We start from the raw sequence: 21761 nt of genomic DNA, 5'->3' as shown, positions 1-21761 counted from the left end.
TTTCTTATCCTACCTTCTCTACATTTATTTATTTTATACTTTGTGTGTGTGTTTGTGTATATCAAGGTCTGGATGCTTTCCCAGAAATCATTTTCTCATTTCTGCCATTGGAGCTACAGTTCAATCACCAGGTTTTATTTTTCTTCCTTTTGGTGGTTAATTGGAGATAAGAATCTCATGTAAAGCCCAGAAAGACATAGGAGGCTGAAATCTGAGGATTGTAGTTGAAGCCATCCTTGGCAGGAAAATCCATGAGACTATTTTCATCAACTAACTACCAAGACTCTGGGAGTGGTAGTGCTCCTACATGAATTCAAGCACAAGGTTGGCACACACAGATAAAAAGCTCCATAGACTTTCCTGTTTGGACTGGCTTTTAACTAGTATATTCAGACTTCAGCCTCCTGAATAGCTAAAATAATAAGCAAGAACCACCAGTCCCAGGCTTAAATTTCAAATGGTAATGTCTTCTCTTCTTTCAGTTTTGCTTTTGGTTGACTTAGGGCTGAATTGGGAATTGTTTCCCAGGTTTTTCATGGAATTTCAGTACTTTACAACTACTATCACACCTTCATTTCCAGATTTTCCTGGGTACTTAGAGATAAAAATTTCAGTCACTGCTGTGCCCAGGCTGGCTTTGAGCTATAATCCTCATATTTCAACATTCTTAGTACCTAGGAATACACACATAAACCAAAAACACATGGCTCATTTTGAAATTATAATTTTTGCTTTCTCCCATATTTTATAATTTGTGGTCTTTTTTCTTTCTTTTTGTAAGTGAATAACAAGGAATAAACATCAACCAAAGCCCATACTCATTTTGAAACTTTATGTTTCTCTTTATCCATCATTTTAAGTTTCTGTTTTTTGTTTGTTTTTTTAAATGTGTGCCTAGATTTTCAACTTAGGGCTTAGGTGCTGTTCCAAGCTTTCTGTTTAAGACTACCACCCAACCGCATGAACCAAAGCACAGCTTGTAACTTATTTTTGGTGCAAATTAGATATATGAGTCTCATGGACTCTCCTGCCTGGGCTGGTCATGAACTGTGATCCTTAGATTTCATCCTCCTGACTACCTCGTATAACATGTGTGAACAACAAATGTTTGATTCACTTCAACTACTGTCACTGACTCTTCCTTTTGTACTTCTGTTCTCCTTTTATTTCTTCTGGGTTTGTCCTGTGGCTTGAACTCAGGGTCTGGGTGCTGTCCCGGAAACATTTTCCCAGTTTTGCCAGGAGAACCACAGCTCAATTCCAGTTTATTTTTCTGTTTTGATGGTTAATTAGAAATGATTATCATGTAGAGCCAGACCTAATTCATGAGGATTCAATCTGAGGATCAAATTTTCTACCAGCATGGGCAGGAAAGTCCATGATATCACCAATTATAACCACTAAAATGCAAAACAGTACAAGTTCAAGCAACAGGTCTCACACACAGACACACACACACACACACACACACACACACACACACACACACACACACACACAAACACATCTTATGAACTTTCCTACATGATCTGGCCTTTAAATATTATCCTCAGATTTTAGCTTCCTTTGTAACTAGAATTAGAGTTATGAGCTATCAATGATTGGCTGATTGGCTCATTGAAGCCTCGGTTATTGGTTCTTCTCTTCTTCTACCCTTCTTTACATTTATTAATTTCATTATTTTGGGTGTGTTGCTCCTGGAGCAGAAACTCATGCAATTCCTGGACTGTTTCAGGAGGCTGTGGTCTGACCTTCATGGTTCAAAGCCATGTTGAGCAGGAAAGTCTAAGATCCTAACCCCCAATTAACTTCCAAAAACTTGGGAGTAGTACAGTACTATCCCCAGGATGGCCCACAAAAAACTGTCTTCTGGACTTTCCTGCTTGGATTGGCCTTTATACTGGATTCCCATATTTCTGCCTCCTGAGGTTTTAGAATTACAGGCATGAGTCACCAGCACCAGCTTCTCTTCTTATGACTATTTTTATGATCCTGAGGCTGGATCTCTGTGCCAGGGCACTGTTTCATAGCTTTCTCACTCAAGACTGGTGCTTTACAACTCCAATCACAGCTTCACTTCTGTTTTCTTGTTTGTTTGTTTTGCTGGTGATTTGATGATAAGACACCATAACCCTCAGATTTCATCTATCTTTGTATCTAGGATTACACACATGAAACAAAAATTCATGCTCATTTTGAAAATTTAGTTGGATTTTCCAACACATATTTTAATTTCTATCTTTTTTATTTCCACATGAATGCTGGGCTTGGGGATATAAATCAGAGTCTACGTATTGTCCCAGTAATTTTTTTCTGGTCTATCTTTTTTATTTATTTATTTTTCTTTTTATTGTGAAAATGCCGTATAGAGGGCTTACAATTACATGAGCAAGGTAATGAGTACATTTCTTATCAAGCATTGTTGCCTCCTCCTTTGTTTCCCCTTCCCATCCCTAGCCATCTCCCCACCACAACCTCATCGCCCTGAAAACCACCTCCCTGCACCAAAGTTGTAAATTTGTTTTTCAACATAACATCTTGTACATCTCATTGTTGCAATGGGTCCACCTGTATCCCTATTTTTTTTTTGCCCATCATGGGGCCTGAACTCTGGTCCTGGGCACTGTCCTTCAGCTCTCCAGCTTGAGGCTAGAGCCCTACCATTTGTGCTACAGTGCCACTTCTGGCTTTTTCTGCTATGTGTTGCTGAGGAATTGAACCCAGGGCATCATGCATGCAAGGCAAGCACTCGACCAATGAGTCAGTTTCCCAGTTCAGTCCCACTATATTTTTAATGCTAGACCTCTAATATGTAAGTCATAGCACAATTTGGGGCTTTGTTTTTAAACTGTATTTGCCTAATTAGAGTTGAGTCCATGGACTCCCCTGCCTTGGCTGGCCTTGAACACTGATCCTCAAATGTGAGACACTTGAGTAACTACAAGAACAAGTGTAATCTATTTCAGTTTTGCTCATTTTAACCTCTGAAATTGGCTCTCCTTTTTCTTCTTCCACCTTTCTTTTCATTTATTTATTTTATTCTTGTGTATACTGTTCCTGGAGACTGATATAAAGGTGTTGGTAATGTCCCAGAAATCATTGTCTCATTTCTGCCATTGGAGCCACACGTCAAGCTCCAGCTGTTTTTTTTTTTTTTCTTCTTTTGGGGGGTTCATTGGAGATAATGTCTAATGGAAATAACAGAATGATTCAGGGAGCTGAAATCTGAGGATCAAAGTTTGAAGCCAGCCTGCATAGGAAATTCCATGATACTCTTTATCTCCAATTAGATGATAATGATTCCACTAATGAGATTGATAAAACTCAGCCTAGAGTAAAGTAGAAAAAATTCAACCCCCATGACTAGCACACACAGAAAAATGGCCAATGGAATTTCCTGCTTGGGCTTACCTTTAAATGTTACTTTCTGACTTTATCCTCCTATGTAGTTAATACAACATGTGTAGGCCACCAATGATTGATTAATTTAAAACTCTGTCACTCACTATTTCTTCTCTTTTTCTACACTTCTTTATTTCTTTTGTGCTGTTCCTGAAGCTTGAACTCGGGGCCTTCGTGTTTGTCTTTTTATATCTTTTATATAACTTGTTTCAGTTTTGTTGTCCTAAAGTTTCGTTTGTTTATGTTGCTTTGTATATCTTATTTTTATATCTCACAAAAGTAACTTTTAGCTTGGTACTGGTGGCTCATGCCTGTAATCCTACTCAGGAGGCTGACATCGAGGATCACAGTTTGAAGCCAGCACAGGCAGAAAAGTCTGGGAAATTCTTATTTCCACTACACTACCAAATATACAAGAAGTGGAGCTATGACTCAAGTAGTAAATTGTTGGCCTTGAGCAAGAGAACTCAGGGCTCTGAGTGCAAGTTCAAACCCTGGACTGGCACAAAAATAAAACTTTCATTACCTTATATTATATTAGGATTACTGGTGTGTGTCAGAATCCAGTCCTAGTTTTAAGGACCAACTTTTGTAGCAGGTGCCACTTTTGATTTTTTCCCTAGGAAATTTTATGCTTGTTTTATTCCTTGCCTTATATTTACATTCCACTAATGACATTCTTATTTTTTTGTTTGGAAGGACATTTCCATAATTCAATGACATATAAAAAAGCATGTCTTGAATTTTTCTTTATTTTAAATAGGAAAGGGAAATGCTGAGTCTGAATCCAGCAGAGAGTGAATGATGGTTTGATTGCAGAGCTGTTAAATCTATTCCTGGATGTGGGAGGCTGTGATTTGCAGTGCTTTGGTGGATGAGTTTTCATGCAGCTTCATAATAATCTTCTATGATGTCACAGTCAACTTTGCCATTACAACAGATAGGTGTCAGCCACTGATCTACCCTTACGTGGACTTTAGATACACAAAGTAGAAAAAAAAATAATTAGAAGAATTAACTATTAACCACAAGATCACAGCTTGATGAGCTTTCCTGACTGAATTCTGAGATTACATGAGCAGGGTAGTTTCATCTACACATGGCTACTAAGCACTAAGGACCAGGCAATGTTGTAGGCAACTGGAGAAACAGATGTGAATACAGCTGCAAGTGGCCTGCTCCATGAACCTTTCATGTTGAAGGAGAAAACCAGAAATTACAATGATAATGTCAATATTTCAGAAGGATGGTAATGTGGGGAAACAGCTTCACATTGAGGATGGGAGGAAGGCACATATGATCTAACAGCAGGGGACATCATCCATGCAATTATTGCTTTTCCATGCTGTCTCCAATCTCAATCCCAGATCTCATCCTTCTGAGTAGCAAATTATAGGTATGAGGCACCTGCAATGAGCTCTTTTATATAAATAGCTATAACCAATTTTTGCTAGTTTCTTGGAAGTTTCTTGAGAGGAAGGTTCAAAATTAAATATATTATGTGTCTTAAACATTCTTTTCATTATCTTCTAATTATTTGAATATGAGCTGTCTTCCTCACTTTTGGGAAAAATCAAGGCAATTTTTTTCATTGTTCAAATCCTGGTGAGGGAAGGAAAACCAGAGCTTCTTTGCCAAACTAGAAAAAAAATTGTCATTTCAACTTACCAGTTTTGCCAAATATATTTCATGTCCTTGATGGATTTTTCATCTTCAACAATGTTAGATGAATGAAATGAATCAACCACATAGTAGCAAGTTTATCACAATGACAGATATAAGATCTCCACTTTCTACTGGATAAATCATTTGCCACAAGCATTAAAAATCTTGAATAAAAACTTGGAGATTCTTTCTCTTTATATAAAGTTGGATTTTGGTTTTGTTTTGTTTTGTTTTTGGTTCGAAGTGGGGCTTGATCTCGGGGCCTGGGGGCAGTCCCTCAGCTATTCAGCTCAAGGAAAGCACTCTACCACTTGAGCCACAGCACTACTTCTATTTTTCTGGTGGTTATTTAGACATGAGCCTCACAGAGCTTGCTGCTCAGGCTGACTTTGAACTGCAATCCTCAGATCTCAGCCTCCTGAATAGCTAGAAATACAGACATGAGCCAGAACCTGGCCAAAGTTGTATTTTACCAGTTTTGCTGGCTTGAATGAATACCAAGGAAAAAATAGAAACTAAAATTGTTAGTTTATGCTAAAATTTGCAAAAGTTTTACCATGAAGAATAGTGAAATATTTAGAATTACATATTTTGAGAGTATATAACTGATAAAATCTTATTGTTGTAAAATAATAAAATATATCTCTTTTTTTGTAGACACTGAAGTCTGAGTTCAGAACTTATACTTGTTGGCAGGCACTCTCCTGTGTGAGCCACACCTTCTGATCATTTTTAAATAATCATCTATTAAATAATTTGAAGCTCACAAGTCATCTTTTGCTAAGATTTAGTAAAATAAGCCTGAACTCCTGCCTTTTGAGTAACAGAAGAAATCCCAATATCTAGATGTATAGACTCAAAAAATGAAATACACTAAGAACAATCTTATCAATAAATAGGCAAGTAAATTGACTAGATCATTCCCCAAAACATATATAGGTGTCTAAGGAATACATGAAAATATTCAACATCTTTAGTAATCAAGGAAATGTAAATCAAATCTATGTTGAAGTTTCATGTCTGCCTAAGCAGAATGCCTATTAAAAAAGAAAACAAAAATACTCACAAGGAAGTAGGGAAAGATACCTTACACAATGTTGGCAATTAAATGAATCAGTGCAGCCCCAACAGAAACCAGTGTGGAAGTTCCACCCAAGAAATCCTACATATACAGCTGAAGAAATGTAAGTCAGCTTTATAGTAGAGCTATCTGCACACACATATTTTATATTAGGATTCAAATAATCACATTCCAGAATCGGCTTCCACAGGCATAAAAGTGAGTAAAACTGTTATTTCCAAATAAGAATTTAAAAAAATCTGGGAGTAGAGCTGTGGACCAAGTGGCAGAGTACCAGCCTTAATGGAAAAAATCCAATCAAGAGATTAAGGCCCCAGGTTCAAGCCTCAGGACTGGCAAACACACACACACACACACACACACACACACACACACAAACACACACACACAATGATGCCTATATTTTTAGCTAAGTTTCTTAATACCCTAAGATTAATGTACCTATGACAGAGCTAAATATAATGGGAAACATATTTATAATGATAAACTCCTACTGAAGAACCCAGGTTTTTTTCTTGTTTTGTTTCGTTTTTGTGCTTATTGGACTTGATCTCATGGCCTAAGTGCTGTCTCTGAGCATTTTTGTTCAAGGTTGGTGCTCTACCACTTAGCTACAGTGCCACTTTCTGGTTTTGTGGTAGTTCGTTGGAGATAAAGAATCTCAAAGACTTTGTCCTCCACACACTGATTTCAAACTGCAATTTTCAGATTTCACATTCCTGAATCGGTAGAATTAGAGGCCTGATCCACCAATGCCAGGCTAGAACCTGAGTATTTTCACCACTGCTCATTAGAAGAGTTCAAATCTTTTTACTCCAGAATACTTACCAAGCACAGTTCTCTCTGAATGGCAATCAAGCAAATACAGAGGTGCCCATAGTTCACACCTGTAAATCCTAGCTACTAAAAAGGCTGAGATCCGAGGATAGTGTTCAAAGCCAGTCCAGACAGGAAAATCTGGGAGAATTTTAGTCTCAATTAACCACAAAAGTGCCATATGTTGAGCTGTGGCTGAAGCAGTAGAGCTCTCCCTTAATCAAATATCTCAGAGACACCTCAGACCCTGAGTTCAAAGCCCTAGACCAGTGCACAGGCGCACACAAGTGCACAATTTTATAACAGAGTTCTCAAACCTAGCAAGGTGCCATATTAATCCCTAAATGTCATGCTTTACTATGAGAATTGGAAAAGTCTAACCTCTGGCATGGGCTGAAGTGCATGCTGGTAAACAGCATCTGGAGAGAGTAATTACCTCAGAGCCAGTCGGACCGACCCAGACTGGAAGTACGAGTGAGGTGGTGCAGGAACATGGCCCCTATTCCCCTATTCACCCAGACCAAAAGCAGGAGTATGGTGACACAGACACGCAACCCCCACTCACCCAGACCTGAAGCAGGAGTGAGGAAACATAGGCACATGGCCCCCACTCACCCAGAAATTAAGCGTGAGTGAGGCGAAAAGTGGCTTAGCCCCATCTTATCCAGCCAGGAAGCAGTAGTGAGGTGGTGCAGGCACATGGCTCCTACCCACCCAGACCGGAATCAGCAGTGAGGTGACACAGGCACCATGGCCCCTACTCCCCTACTCACACACACCAGAAGCAGGAGTGAGGTGACACAGGCACATGACCCCCCACCCACCTAGACTGGAAGTAGGAGTGAGGTGACATGGGCACACGGCCCCCACCGCAGCCAGACCAGAAGCGAGAGTGAGGTGGTACAGGCACACAGCACCTACCCACCCAGACCGGAATCAGGAGTGAAGTGACACAGGCACGCAGCCCCAACTTATCCAGCCAGGAAGGAGAAGTGAGGTGATGGTCTCATGCCACACCAGAAGAGCCTAGCATTCTATGGTGGCCCCCTTCTCTTTCGGCCTTTGTGAAGGACGGGTGGGTTTCATGATGCACTCCAGATGTCAAGGGTCTGGAGCTAAGGATGCTGCCGCTCTCCCCCAACTGGTACTGCACCTGCTGCAGCTATGGTAGCAACTTAATTAATTCTAATTCACAGAACATATACTATGATCTATGAGTTTCTTCAGGTACTGCCAGCCACTTGCTAGTCAATTAATATTATAGTTGCCAATGTCTAAGTGCTCACTGACTTGTAAATATGCTGGAATGGAAATCCTACTATCACTGCTGTCTTTTCATTTTTAGGAATGATTATTTGAAATGGCCCTTCTGAAGAGAAGAAGAGGAGACATGGACCCAACTATTCAATAGCGCCTTTGGGTGACACTATATTGGCCCAAGAATGAGTCCACACAGCTGGTATCCAGGTGTTTTGGGTTAGTCTTTTGGGTCATGCTTTCTGTTTGGCCTTGGAGAGTCTTAGGCTTCTCATTGTAGACACAGAAGCCATTTACTTTCTGCCCTTCTGAGATGGCATTTACTACATAGCTAAAATGGCCTTGAACTTACCAGGCTTCTGCTTAAGCCTCCCAAGTGATGGAATTACAGGCTTACCATACCACACCCAACTATGTGTCATGGGCCATTTGAAATAGAAAATTCCTGACATGTGTGCTGTATCTACTAACTAACTTGTGCAAAGATCAAATAACTTACAACCCAGTTGTTAAGAATATAGACTCAGATTCAACTGAATTTCAAATTCAATTTTTGTTATTTGCCTGCTTTTGGTTAAAGAGGAAGACACTATATCACTGAGCTTTATTCACTTGTATAAAAATGTGGATGTATCCATGGACAGATGGCTCATACCTATAATCCTACTCAGAAGGTTGAGATGGAAAGATTATGTTTCAAAGCCAGCCCGGGCAGAAAAGTCCCTATGAGATACTTAGGTCCAGTGAATCACTCAAAAACTCGAAGTGGGCGGCTAGGAAGTTGGCTCAGTGGTAGAGTGCTTGCCTTGCAAGCACGAGGACATGGGTTTGATTGCTCAGCACCACATAAGCAGAAAAAGCTGGAAGTGGTGCTAAGGCTCAAGTGGAGTGCTAGCCATAAGCTGAAGAGCTGAGAGACAGAGCCAAGACCCAGATATCAGGCCCCATGAACAACAACAACAACAACACCAACAAACCAACACAGAAGTGGGGCTGTAGCTCAAGTGGTAGAGTGCTAGAAAATGGATCAGGGAGTGCACCCAGACCCTGAGTTCAAGTACCACAATGAACAAAAAAAATATGATTGATTAGCAGTATTTTCCATCTCCTAGGTTTATGATTATTCAATAATCAGAATTTACTGAGCATTTCCTATGGAAAAGAGGTATTTTTCCTCACCAGCAAGTGATTTATGATGCTACAGAGCATGCAATGGATACCCTCTACTTCAGTGGAGAATTGAATGTAAGTTTTGTGGGTCCTATCAGAATAGCAGGTCAGGAACAAAACTGATAAGGATTCAATCTCTCTGTTAAACCATACTGTAGCCATTATGATTTTTATTAAAGGAATAATTTATTTAGACATTGGTGGCTCATGCCTTTAATCCTCACAGCTTAGGAGGCTGAGATCTGAGGAGCCTGATTTCAGGCCAGTCCAAGCAGGAAAGTCCATGAGACATGTCTCCAATTAATCAGTGATAAACCCAGAAAAAGAGGTATGGCTTAATAGAGTATTATTCCTAAGGAAAAGGCTCTACTTAAGCTTCCCTAACCCTTCACGTCCTATGTTGGGACATTGCCACCTACAATGCTGCTGGACCATGCCTTCCCTTGGTATGTTTGCCTACAGCCTATAGGCTGTTTAGCTCTTGACTTGATAATGGCATGATCCGTGTATGGAATATACTGCCCAGAAAAAAACAACTATGATATAAGCAATGTTTGACAATGTGTTGAATCCAAAGTTGCAGTGGTAAGGATGTTTTCTGTTTAACTTTTTTCTTCAGTTAATTGCTTTTAAAAGATTATCTGCTTATTTAATTTACTCGAGGAAATCAAAAGTTAATATTTGGGACTTTTGCTGAAATTTGAAACTAGGAAAGTAAGAGCACCCATTGTCCCTAAATTCATCATTTAAAATTATTAAAACTTCATTCATATGTTTCAGTCATCAGAAATTTGAGCCAAGCATGGGAACTCACACTTGTAATGCTATCTGCTGGGACTTGACTAATGCAGAGAGGACTATGATTTGATGTTAGCCCAGGCAAAACATTCACAATATTGGATCTCAGTCAATATCTGAAACCAATGCATTGTGCTTTTCATTTCATCTACTCAGAAAGGATAAAAAGAAGGATTGTGGTCCATGATGGCCTGGTCATAAACACAAAACCCTACCACAAAAATATCTCAAGCAGAGCTGGGTGCAGGTGATTCATGCCTGTAGTCTTAGCTACTCAGGAGGCTGAGATCTGTAGATCACAGTTCAAAGCTATCCCAGGCAGGAAAGTCCATGAGACTCATGTCCAATAAACCATTAGAAAACCAGAAGTGGTGCTGTGGCTCAAGCAGTAAAGCATTCGCCTTGAGCTGAAGAGCTCAGGGATAGCGCCCAGGCACAGAGTTTAAGCCACATGACCAACAAAAACAAAAATGACTAATGCAAAAAAAGCAGGTGTATGGCTCAACTGGTAGAGCACCTACGTAAAGTGCATGAGGCCCTGAGTTTAAGTTATAGGATAAAAACGAGGGAAGGATGTGGATATATGGAAGGAAGAAAAGAAGGAAGGAAAGAATTATTCTGTATATTGTACTTGCCTAGTTGTTTCATTAAGGTGGCTTCTCATTCCTTTTTCTTTTTTTTCGGTCTGTTGTGGGGCTTGAACTCAGGTCCTGGATCCTGCCCCTGAGCTTTTGTGCTCAAATCTAGTGCTCTACCACATTGAATTACATGGTCACTTGTGGGTTTCAGTGGTTAAATGAAAATAAGAATCTCATAGATTTTCCTGACCAAGCTGGTGTTGAACCTTGATCCTTAGAACTCAGTCTTCTGACTAAGCTAGACTTACAGGTATGAACCACTGGCTCTGAGCACTCACTTGTTTTCTTTCTTTCTATTTTTTATCAGTCATGGGACTTGAATTCTGGGTGCTGTCCCTGAGCTCTTCAGCTGAAGTGAAGCACTCCACCAGAGTCCACTTATGGTTTTCTGATTGCTAACTGGAGATAAGAATCTCATTAGAGAGGTTCAGAGGCAGATGGCAGAGGAGAAGCTGAAGGCTAAACAAGCTCCAGCATAGAAAGCAGTTTTAGTGTTCCTAAACACTGTTTAGTGAACAGTCCTAGGCTAGAGAATCACCCCAAGTGTGCCATCACAGTACAGAGAGTTTGGCCAGAGAGGGAAAATCCAGGCAAGGAGGCAGAACTGAACACTTGCTAGTAGCCAAGGCTGCAACGGATGCGGCGGCAGTGACACTGGACATAGCGGCCATAGCTATAACAGAGAGAGATCGGGAAAACAGCACCAGACACAGCGGGTGAGCAGATTCTACTCATCACCAGCAAGAACTGACAAGGAGCAGATATCTTCATCCTGCAGATCACACACCAGAGACGACTCAGGAACCAACACTCTAGCATGTGTAGAACCCTTACATCCTCACTCCTTCTCAGGGAGAAGAGGAGGGAAAACCATCCCTCCCCAACCACCAGAGATCTCCATCTTCCATACTGATAAAGGCCCCCTGAGCAACTAGCTCCAAGTCAGGCCATGGAAGAAAAGAAAAGAGTCATTTAGCAGGTCACAAGAACCTGACCTAACCTTCCAGGCTCAGCTCCATCCAGGGGAAAATCGCCCAGCCCAGATAGAGGAAGATCTGCCTCCCACCTCAGGACTTTCTTCACTGTGTAAACAGAACCAGAGGCTGCCCCTCCCTACAGCAGCCTAGAAAATCAATTAAAATTCAGTAAACACAAACCCTGAGAATTGATCCAGGCTGGGCCCTGTGAGTGTCTCTGGAGCAAGCCCCTCAGGGAAAAGCTAGTTTGCTGAAAGGCCTCAACCCTACCCAGAACCTAGCCTCACCACAGCATCTCCAAACTGGAGGAAACAGCCATCTCCCTCTTTTGTGATATTCAAAGCAGATCTCCCTCCCATTGAACTAGCCTGGGAAGAGGATCACAAAATCCTGGGTAAAGCAGAGAATTTTTCTGCCTGCTCAAACAAACTGACTTAAGAATCCAATCAAGCCACAGGAAAACCAAACACCACAAGCAGACCAGAGACTCCACCAAGAGACTGGTTATGGACACAGTGGAGATAAATGATCTTCACATCCCCCCTCCAAAAAAGAACTCTGTAAATTTTTTAATTTTATTTTTTAATTGTTTTCTATTAATCTTTTTTTCCTCTCATAATTTTTATTTTAGGTGTATATGTGTATGTGTGCTTTTTTATCTCTTCTAATTTTTTGGTACTTTTTTATTTTCTATTTTTTTCTCTTTCTTTCTTTTTTGAGTGACTTAATTGCTATTCTGCTCATCCCCATATATATAACCGTTGTCAATTATTAGACCTTATACCCCATGGTATACACACTTAATCCAGAAATTTATTACTCAATTCATAAGCTCTTAGGCTTAAATTCTTTAGTAGCAATATTATATCTTTGTACCTATATAATTTCTTGTTTGTCTGTTTTTTTTTTTTTGTTTTTTTTGTTTTTTTTTGCTGGTCATGCGGCCTGAACTCTGGGCCTGGGCACTGTCCCTCAGCTCTTCAGCTCCAGGCTAGTGCCCTACCACTTTGAGCCACAGCTCCACTTCCAGTTTTTTCTGCTTATGTGGTACTGAGGAATAGAACCCAGGGTCTCATGCATGCAAGGCAAGCACTCTACTACTGATCCACTTTCCCAGCCCTAATTTTTTAATAAGTAATTTTAAGCACTTTTTTTTGTTAGTTTTTCATGTCTCCTATCCCTCCCCTCCTCTCATTGTATCCTTCTCTCAATATCATTTCTTTAAACTTACATAATTTTTAAGTGTTTCATTGTTTAAATTTAAATTTTTATTTCCATTTTTCTTCTTTTCTTTTAAATCTCTCTCCTATCATTCTGTCCAATCCATTTCCCTCTCTGAGATAAGAACTTGGTTAAATTCACTCTTCTTTTACCACTCCATATCCCGCTAATCAGTGGTATTGCTCTGAGGAATTACTGTCAATGTTTCCACAGTGCCTAGTCCAAGGCCTCTCACAAAGGCTACTAGCCCAAACTGTCTGAGCCTCTGTGTGACTTAATCATCATTTAGCAACAGCGTTCCATGGTTTGTGAGACATTCGCTTCTGTGATCATATGCACATGAGGGCCCAAGAAGAGAGTTCCCTGGAAGGAATGTCCTAAAATGCAAAACATCTACTAGGGCAATGGAAACCCATGGTTGGACCTGCTTAATTTTTTAGCCTGTGCACTGAACTAACAGGAAAACATTAAGACACACTAAGAAACGCTGATGTAAAGCATCAGAAGGGCTGAGGGGAAGGGAACCCCATGCTCAGGAATATAAATGGAGCTTACAAACCACTGCAGGCTCTGACTTTCTATGTTGAAGTTCAGATTAACAGGCAGCCCAAGTTTCTAAGAACTCAGTGTCTAGGCTATATGCCTCTTTCAGAACTTCTTTCCCTCCTCCTGTGCTTTGAGAACAACGGTTAGTACAGTGTTTCTGTCTACTCGGGGCAGTTTTTCTCTTCACACAATGCTTAAAGTAGACAATAGGAAGCTGCCATTAAAGTGTACAAGTATGAAATAGCACACAGTGCTTGCCCTGAATTCCTGGACCTAAAAAGTTCCCAATTCTGAGCACAAAGTGATCATGAGTGTATCCTAACAACCTCCACTGAATGGAGAAATTTGAACAATTTTCCCAAGGCAGGTATTGTCCAGTATGGTAGTTACCACCTATAATCCTTGTTATTAGGATGGCTGTGATCTACTGGAACAATGAACTTGAAACTGGGCCAAGACGAGACAACTTATAGTTGCTGGAAACGGGGGAAGACAACTAGGAGAATGTTTCTCTGGCACAGACATGGATATAATTACAACAAAGTTCTAAATTGTGGCTCATCAGTAAAGACTATCATCATACCTCACTAAAGGTAATAACTAAACATAAAAATTAAAAAAAAAAAACTACTTGGATTTCAGTACTAACATCTTTTTAGAGATGTGTGTCTGGTGTCTGAGATTTTGTATGGGGCAGCATTGGTTCTTAATTGGCACTATCTTTAGGTTTCCCTTTCAAGTCTGGTGGCATTCTAGCTGTATCACTTGAATCACACAATTCTTGACTTCTGTTGGTTAACGAGATAAACATGTAAGGGATTTGTCAACCTTGATTGGTTTCAAATTATGATCTTCAGATCTCACTCTCTGGAGTAGGTAAGGCTATAAGAGTGAGCCACTATGCTCAGCCCAGTATTTCCATAAGTTACTTAATCTTTCTGAATCTCAGCTTCTTCTTGTGTGGAAAGTGGACAGAATTATTTTGTGGATCTTAGAATCTGGTGGGACTTATGACTGGGTACAGGAAGTATAAGTGTTCCGGATGTGCAGACAGAGCCTGACAATCTCATAAAACTACTGATGTTTATATTGAAATGAATTAAAGGAATTGGAAATGAGGGATTTTTCTTTTTTTGTTTATCCATTTCTGGGCAGTGAGGGAGCCACAGAAATTCAAAGAGAACAAGGAAACAAATGCAGCAGTGGTACTCTGTAGATATTATGTTGACAATCAACTATACCACTTGAGGGCAGGGAAAGGAGGGAAAAACATAGAGAAAAGAAGTGATGAGATTTTCGAACACAAAATGAACTCATTATCTGAATTACAAAATGGTGACCCATATGTCCACTGCATTAACAATAACAATTTTTAAAAGTCCAGGTTGATGATTCTCTCCTCCAGTTTTAGAGGCCCTTGAGACTGAGGCCTACCTATAGAGTTTTCGAAGGTCAATTGATATGATAATTATTATACAGCCAGAATCTTTTAACAAATGTTATAAAAAGTATTTCATTCGTAGTACTTCTTTCTGTTTGAATGGAGATTCTGTATGTTATTGGCAGAGCTATATTTTTACTTTTTGTTTTCAATATTAGTCAACAGTTGAAATCCTTCTTGAAGCTTTGGGACAGAGGTCTGCTATATCTTAGCACCCTGCCCCTAACTAAAATGGTAATCAACCTTTGAAACTAATTTACTTGCGTATGAGTTTGTTTTATTTCTTTATTCATTTATATATTTGTTTATTTATTTATTTATGTCGATGGTGGTGAATTCTGGGCCTGGTCGCTGCCCTCAGCTCTTCAGCTCAAGGCTAGTGCTCTACCACTCGAGCCACAGTACCACTTCTGGCTTTTTCTGCTTACGTGGTGCTGAGGAATAAAACATGCAACGTAATCTGTCTACCACTGATCTTCCTTCTCAGCCCCTATGAGGGGTATTTTAGTGCATGGGTCTATGAGGGAATCCTATTCAGCAAATGTGTTCATTTGCCACTAGACATTATTTATGAATTATCTGATAGTTAACGGATAAATTGTTATCATTTTTACTAGGAATTGTTTGTTTTCCTATGCTAAAAACATGGAGGAGGGTATTGTAAACTAAAACTGCAAAAGAAATTTAAGATCTTGGTGCTAACAAATGTGTCCAGTTATTACATTAAACAGAGAATTCAAAGTTCATGAATACAGAGCTCAAATTTCTTATACTACTTATTTCAAAATGCAAATTAAAGGGAAAATCAGACAGGAGATAAAATTTATATTGTATGTTAATTTTTAAAGAGGAAAATAAGATCCTAGATGGCAGATTAAAGGCAAAGCAATATCAAAGCCCTATCTGCTCAATAAGAAATAAGAAGCTTATTTGAAAAAAAAACTGCAAAGTGCACATCAGGCAAAGGCAAGCAGTCAGAGCCTACCACCAATAGAGCAACAACATATATCTCAGAAAAAGGAAACAAGTTCAGACCGTGCTCATCCTTATCCCTGATTTCAATAATACATATACACCCCCTACACACACACACACGCGTGCGCATACACACACACACACACACACACACACACACACACACACACACAAAATGAATGTATGCAACAGCTCAACCTACTCACATCCACTCAACATGAATCAAAGATCTTCCTGTAATATTTGAAACTTTAAGTTTCAAGTCTTGTACATAATTGATAATAGATGCATAAGTAATATTTTCTGAATAGCACTCTGCTATGAAAGTGAGAGTTCATGATGATTATAACTACTTAAAACATCTCTGAATCTCAAAAAAATTAAACAACAAACAATCCGAATTTTGGGACTGCATTTCTACCAGCTATTCTGCAAAGACTTAATAAGAAGATACTTATGAGACCCAAAAATTAAATACTAAATTCAATTGATACCTGAGTAAGTGAAGAGAAAGATGAGAGACACTGATCAGAGAGACCTATGCTGCCTCCAGTTCTCAGCCAGCTGTACACTGTGGCATCTTTGCTGCTGCTGGACCTTAGTTGTCTTCTCCAGTGCAGTGGCCACACTGGGGTTGGATTGGGCGTGATAGGGAGATGAGTGTAGGCCACATGGGAGGCCACACTGGAGTTGGGGCTTGGGGAGGTGGGGAGGGGAGAGGAGGCCCTGGCAAAAGCTGGTGAAGTGAGGAAAGAGGCAGAGAATCAGAGGCTCAGGAAGCAGCATGCCCAAAGGCTGCCTGGTTCTGGAAAGTGTCTGTGAGGTGGGGTTGTTGGGGCGGATTCCATGGGGCCTGGTGGCCTGGTGAGAAGAGAAAGGAATCTCAAGTACTGCAAAGGCAGACAATGAAAATTAAGATCACAGTGGCTGAACAATTTCAACAACAAAGGTGGGGACATGGAGGTAAACTCTGAGGATGGGGAGGACGGCAGCACTGGGACAGTGGCGTTCAATCCTTTCTGGACATACCTGGAAGTGTGTGAGGGCTGGCTTCACCACAGGTTTGACCTCACTCGACTTGAACGGGCACCCGGAATGGTCACTTCAGCCTCAGCCTGCCCCATAGAGCCAGACTGGCATAAATGCTGAAGACCAGGCAGTGGCTGGGAGGCTATGCCCAGCAGGGTGGAGGAAGCATGGCTAGTGGGTGCAGCTCCAGCCCAGACAGGCCCAGGGCCACCGTGGATGTTCGGACTGTAGATCTGGAACAGGCACTGTGCCCCAGACCAGTGGGGCTTCCAGCGACTTACGTGGTGGCCACCACGTGCATGTTGGGAACTTCATAAGCATGGCCCAGGCATCTCCACGGAAAGGTGCATTCACTCCTGTGCCTCTCCTGTCTTCTGGACTCTCGCTGTTCTCCTGCTTACTGCTGAAGTACCAGGCAATAGACACACCAAAGGCCAGGAGGGAGCTGTTGCCAATGTAAATGCAGAAGGGTCGTTTATTACAGCTCGAGCTGGACTCACAAACCTTCCCTGACACAGCAGGTCAGAAATTGTGAGTCCCAATCTCTTGTTCAGCAGGGTTTTGTATTGTGTATGAAGCAGGTGGAAGGATCATTACAACACTGATTTTGTGATAGGTCAGTGGTTCGGAGTGAATCTAGTCTTAAGTTTATTGGTTGGGGTATGATCATTTCCAGTAAGGGCAGGGACTTTCTAGCTCAGCAGTTACAGGATAGGTTGAATGATACATAGCAAGCATATTATAAGTTGGGGTAGGTGGGACCAATCACAGGAATGCTGAGGGCGCTATTCCTGGATTATTTCCTGGCCTAAATTGCTTCCTGATAGAGTTCGGAGATAATCTGTCAGGGCAGTCTGAGATTCCTGGACAGATCAGGGCTGTCTGATTTCTTAGTTATTTTTACTGTTACATTTTCTTAGAACATGAACTGACACTCTTTTTCCAGTAGCAGATAACAGATGTTTTCCTTAGAGTTTCTGAAATCACTGCCAACTTATTTGTCCTCTCACTGACACTTCCAACTACAGGAGTCAACTTCTCCATGCCAATGACAGGCCATCTCGGAGATATTCACAGGGCTATGTTTCCTCTCTCCATTTCAGGCCTTTCTACTGAAAGAACATCCTTACTAAAAACTTTTTAGTTCTTTATAGTGAGGAAGAAAAGCAAGGCCTAGTTGCAGCCATCGAACCAAGAATTGAGGGCCATGGCTGGAGCAAAACACCCTGAGAAAAGATGGATTCATTTTTGTCAAAGACACAAGGCTCTATGGGAACTCTCATTCTAACTGATTTTCTTCCTAGTAATATATTCACAGAATATGTAGACTATGTAATAATGAAAAATGACATATGCATAACATTTGTGAATATGGAGGGAAGTAAGAAAAACTGCAATGGCCAGAAGTAACTGGTTCTTTGAAAGAGAGCTGGTAGGTACTCTTTTTGGCCTCTAAGCCTTTTAGCACAGTATTTTGTATTGCATTCAAACATATGAAGTTCTTAAAAAGTAAAATCAGGACAAATAGTTAAAAATAAGTTAATTTTCCTAATAAAGTATCACAAACTGCATCTTTAAATTCAGAGGTACTTAACATGAAATTTTTCTCAAGTTAAATTGCCTTTTGTTCTACCGAAGAGTTGATATTCGAAAATTACCAAAGAGAATTATTTTTTTTCTTCCTTTTTAAGGAACCATAGTGAAGTCCACCTGTTTCTGCTGTGAGCTGTTTCTTCCACTTACTGCCCAGTTGCTGTCAATACTCATCCCCATAGGAGACAAGCAGCTCACATCCTGCCTTGATGACATGACAGGTTTGGTAGAAGATCTACCTGTGGTACTGAAAGGCCCTCAGATTCTGTTTCTCAGCATACCTGCCACAGTTCATATACCTAAAGTTGAAGCAGGCACAGGAAGGAAACATAAGAGGGTAAGTTTCTGCTCCCTTTGGATCTACTCCTAATACTCATCCACTCTAGAACTCTAAGTGCACTGTTTTCAAAGCCCAGTTCCAGACTTCTCTCAATCCTGATTTGTCACAAATAGATTGATATCCAGATTCTCTAAATTGAGTTCAAGTTTATGTCATAGACTTGGGTGGGGGCATGTACTCGGTTTCTAGATTAGCACACATCATTTGACATTTGGCCCAAGTAATTTTCCTTAGATTGGATTCACTCATGCACCTGTCTCCACTATGTTCCCATAGAAATTCAGAGAACCCATTGTCTTATAAAGAGAATAAAGGGAAATTTGTTTATTCATGATGTCGGTTCATGATAAGACAATGGTTCCCCATGGCACAGGGCTGCAGCACATATCATAGACCCACTGCTTTCTGAAACTCACCACTGCTCCAACTCTGCTTCAACGTGTTTGTGTGTACCTTAATAGACTAAAATTCTTTCTTGTAGATTGTTAGGGCACTATGTACTTTGCAAAAACTAGGAAGAAAAATTATAGTTAAATACTCCTACAATGAAATTGTTATTTCTGTCTCCACATGTGTTTCACAAATTCTCAGGGAATATGATTTATTCAACTACTGAGGGTAATTCTTTGACTCGGATACAGTATGTGCTTTATAGATGCAGGATCTATGAATGAAGTTAGGTCCTTTGGTTTTTATTCTGATGTGTTAATTTTGTCTCTCATGGAAATTTTTATTTTGATACAGTACACATATATATGCATACATACTTACATACATAGCAGAGCTATGATTGAACGCAGTAACTAAACTTACCTCTTGCAATACAAGCACTCTACCACTTGAAGCATGAGCCCTTTTTGTGTTGTTTATTGTTGAGGTATTTTTTGTCTGTCAAGGGGCTTAAACTCTGTGCCTGAATGTTGTCCTTCAGCTGTTCAACTCAAGGCAAGCCCTCTACCACTTGAGCCACAGCACCACTTTTGATTTTCTGGTGACTTATTGGAGATAAGAGTTTCACAGCCTTTCTTCCATGGGCTGGATTTGAACCATGATACTCATATCTGAGCTTTCTGAGTAGCTACTTACAGGTTTGAGGCACCAGTGCATAGTTTATTTTTGAGGTGTTTTTTCCCCTGCTGTCCTGGGTTGCCATTCTGCTTGTGCTTGCATGGATTGCTGGAGATACTTCACTTTATACAGCCATTGTACTTCCAAATGTGCACCAACGTGCTCAGCCATTGGTAGTAATGGGGATCTTATAAAATTTTATGCTAGGACTGGCATCAGACTGAGATCACATCATATCTATCTCAAAAGTCCAAATTAAAGGTTGAGCTATGGAACCCAGCTATACTATTTATATTTTTATTACTTTTCCCTCAAATATTCATAATTTTGAAAGCACCACGTACAGCAAAAGAAAAATGGAGATATGGGAATCCATTGAGAAAGGTGTGATAATCAGGGTGCAAGTCTTCTGAGGAGAATATCCTCTTAGGAACCATGAAAATGACTGCTGGACTCACTCCAGTTGGCCTGGGATTTATTTTTTGCATCTACACATAGAAGTTTCTCCTTTTTGTGATCTGAGTTTCAGAAAGACAAGCTAAAGGCTTTTGAGTAATAATCGGCAAAATCACATTACTTGATTCCAGTGATGCTCTTTGAGCCTGCATGGATTCAGCAGTTGTGAACATATAAGATGTCGTCTACACAACTGAGGGGATTTGTCATAGTCCTAACAGAGTCTCCTTAAGCGTGGATGCACTTTGCCTCTGACACACTCTGTTTATATGCACTATACTTTGATCCTAAATCAGCATGTCCATGTTTATGCAGATTCCACAAACACATACAACTATTTTGTCCATGTCCTAGCAATGTTTCATTGGAGGCACAGGGAGACACATGGAGTTAGAGAAAGGGGGGAAAGGGAAGGCATTTATTACCATCCAGGAGTACCTATTGTCTGCATCTTCATCTTCTATGATCAAGCCCCCATAGGGGCTAAAGTGCAAACCCAATGGCAGATCAGATTCCTCATTCCATACTCTAAGCCTAGCCTGAGGAAAACTGTACTGACGAATTCTCAGCCCAGTGGGCAGACTGAGGACTGAATGGTCATAATGCCCCTTGTCCACCACATTGTCTCTTACAAATATAGGTGGTCCATGAACAGTGTAGCTGGTGATGAAGAAGTGCTGACATTGCTCACAATCTGAAGCAAGAGCAGCAAAAATTAGTCAAGAAATATGTACATTCCCAGATTTAACAATCATGAGAAAGAGCACAGAATGCATATCATTGTCACTTAGTTCTTCATGTGAAGTTACTAGAGTAAACCAGTAATTGGGGGCAAAATGACCTGATGAATTATTATAAAAGCACATTTGCCTTCTGTTTGACCAAGCACAGAGGGTTACTTACACAGGTAATCATCATCGTGGGGTTTACGGATATCTTCATAAGCATAACTCTTTCTTTCCTGTAGGCTGTACATGCTCATTTTTAACTCCTTTTTCCTACGTCCAAGTTGAAAAACAATGGTTAGTTAAGTTGGGGATCAACAATGTTTGTCCCTATTTCTTCAGAAAAGTAAAATCTCTTACTATCAAATTATCATCTATTCTTCTCACATACTCCGGTCCCCCATTAACCTTTGACTCAGAGATACAAAGACTTCATTATAACCCTAACTACAAGTTTCTAATTCAATTTTAAGTTTTGGCCATTCCCATTTTCAGGTTTAATTTCTACTTCATTAAATTTCTTATAAAGTGGTCATTGATGAATTTATTCATTCGGAATATGT

At 40.3% G+C, this 21761-nt stretch overlaps 1 pseudogene; it reads right to left on the bottom strand.

Moving 5' to 3' along the window:
- Window positions 1-11442: 11442 nt before the first annotated feature.
- LOC122108731 lies at window positions 11443-21464 on the bottom strand (annotated as a pseudogene).
- Window positions 21465-21761: the final 297 nt, after the last annotated feature.

This window comes from Dipodomys spectabilis, unplaced genomic scaffold, assembly GCF_019054845.1.
Source record: "Dipodomys spectabilis isolate Male_0828 unplaced genomic scaffold, ASM1905484v1 ptg000065l, whole genome shotgun sequence".
NCBI lineage: Eukaryota > Metazoa > Chordata > Mammalia > Rodentia > Heteromyidae > Dipodomys > Dipodomys spectabilis.
This window is presented reverse-complemented; position numbering and strand designations above follow the sequence as displayed.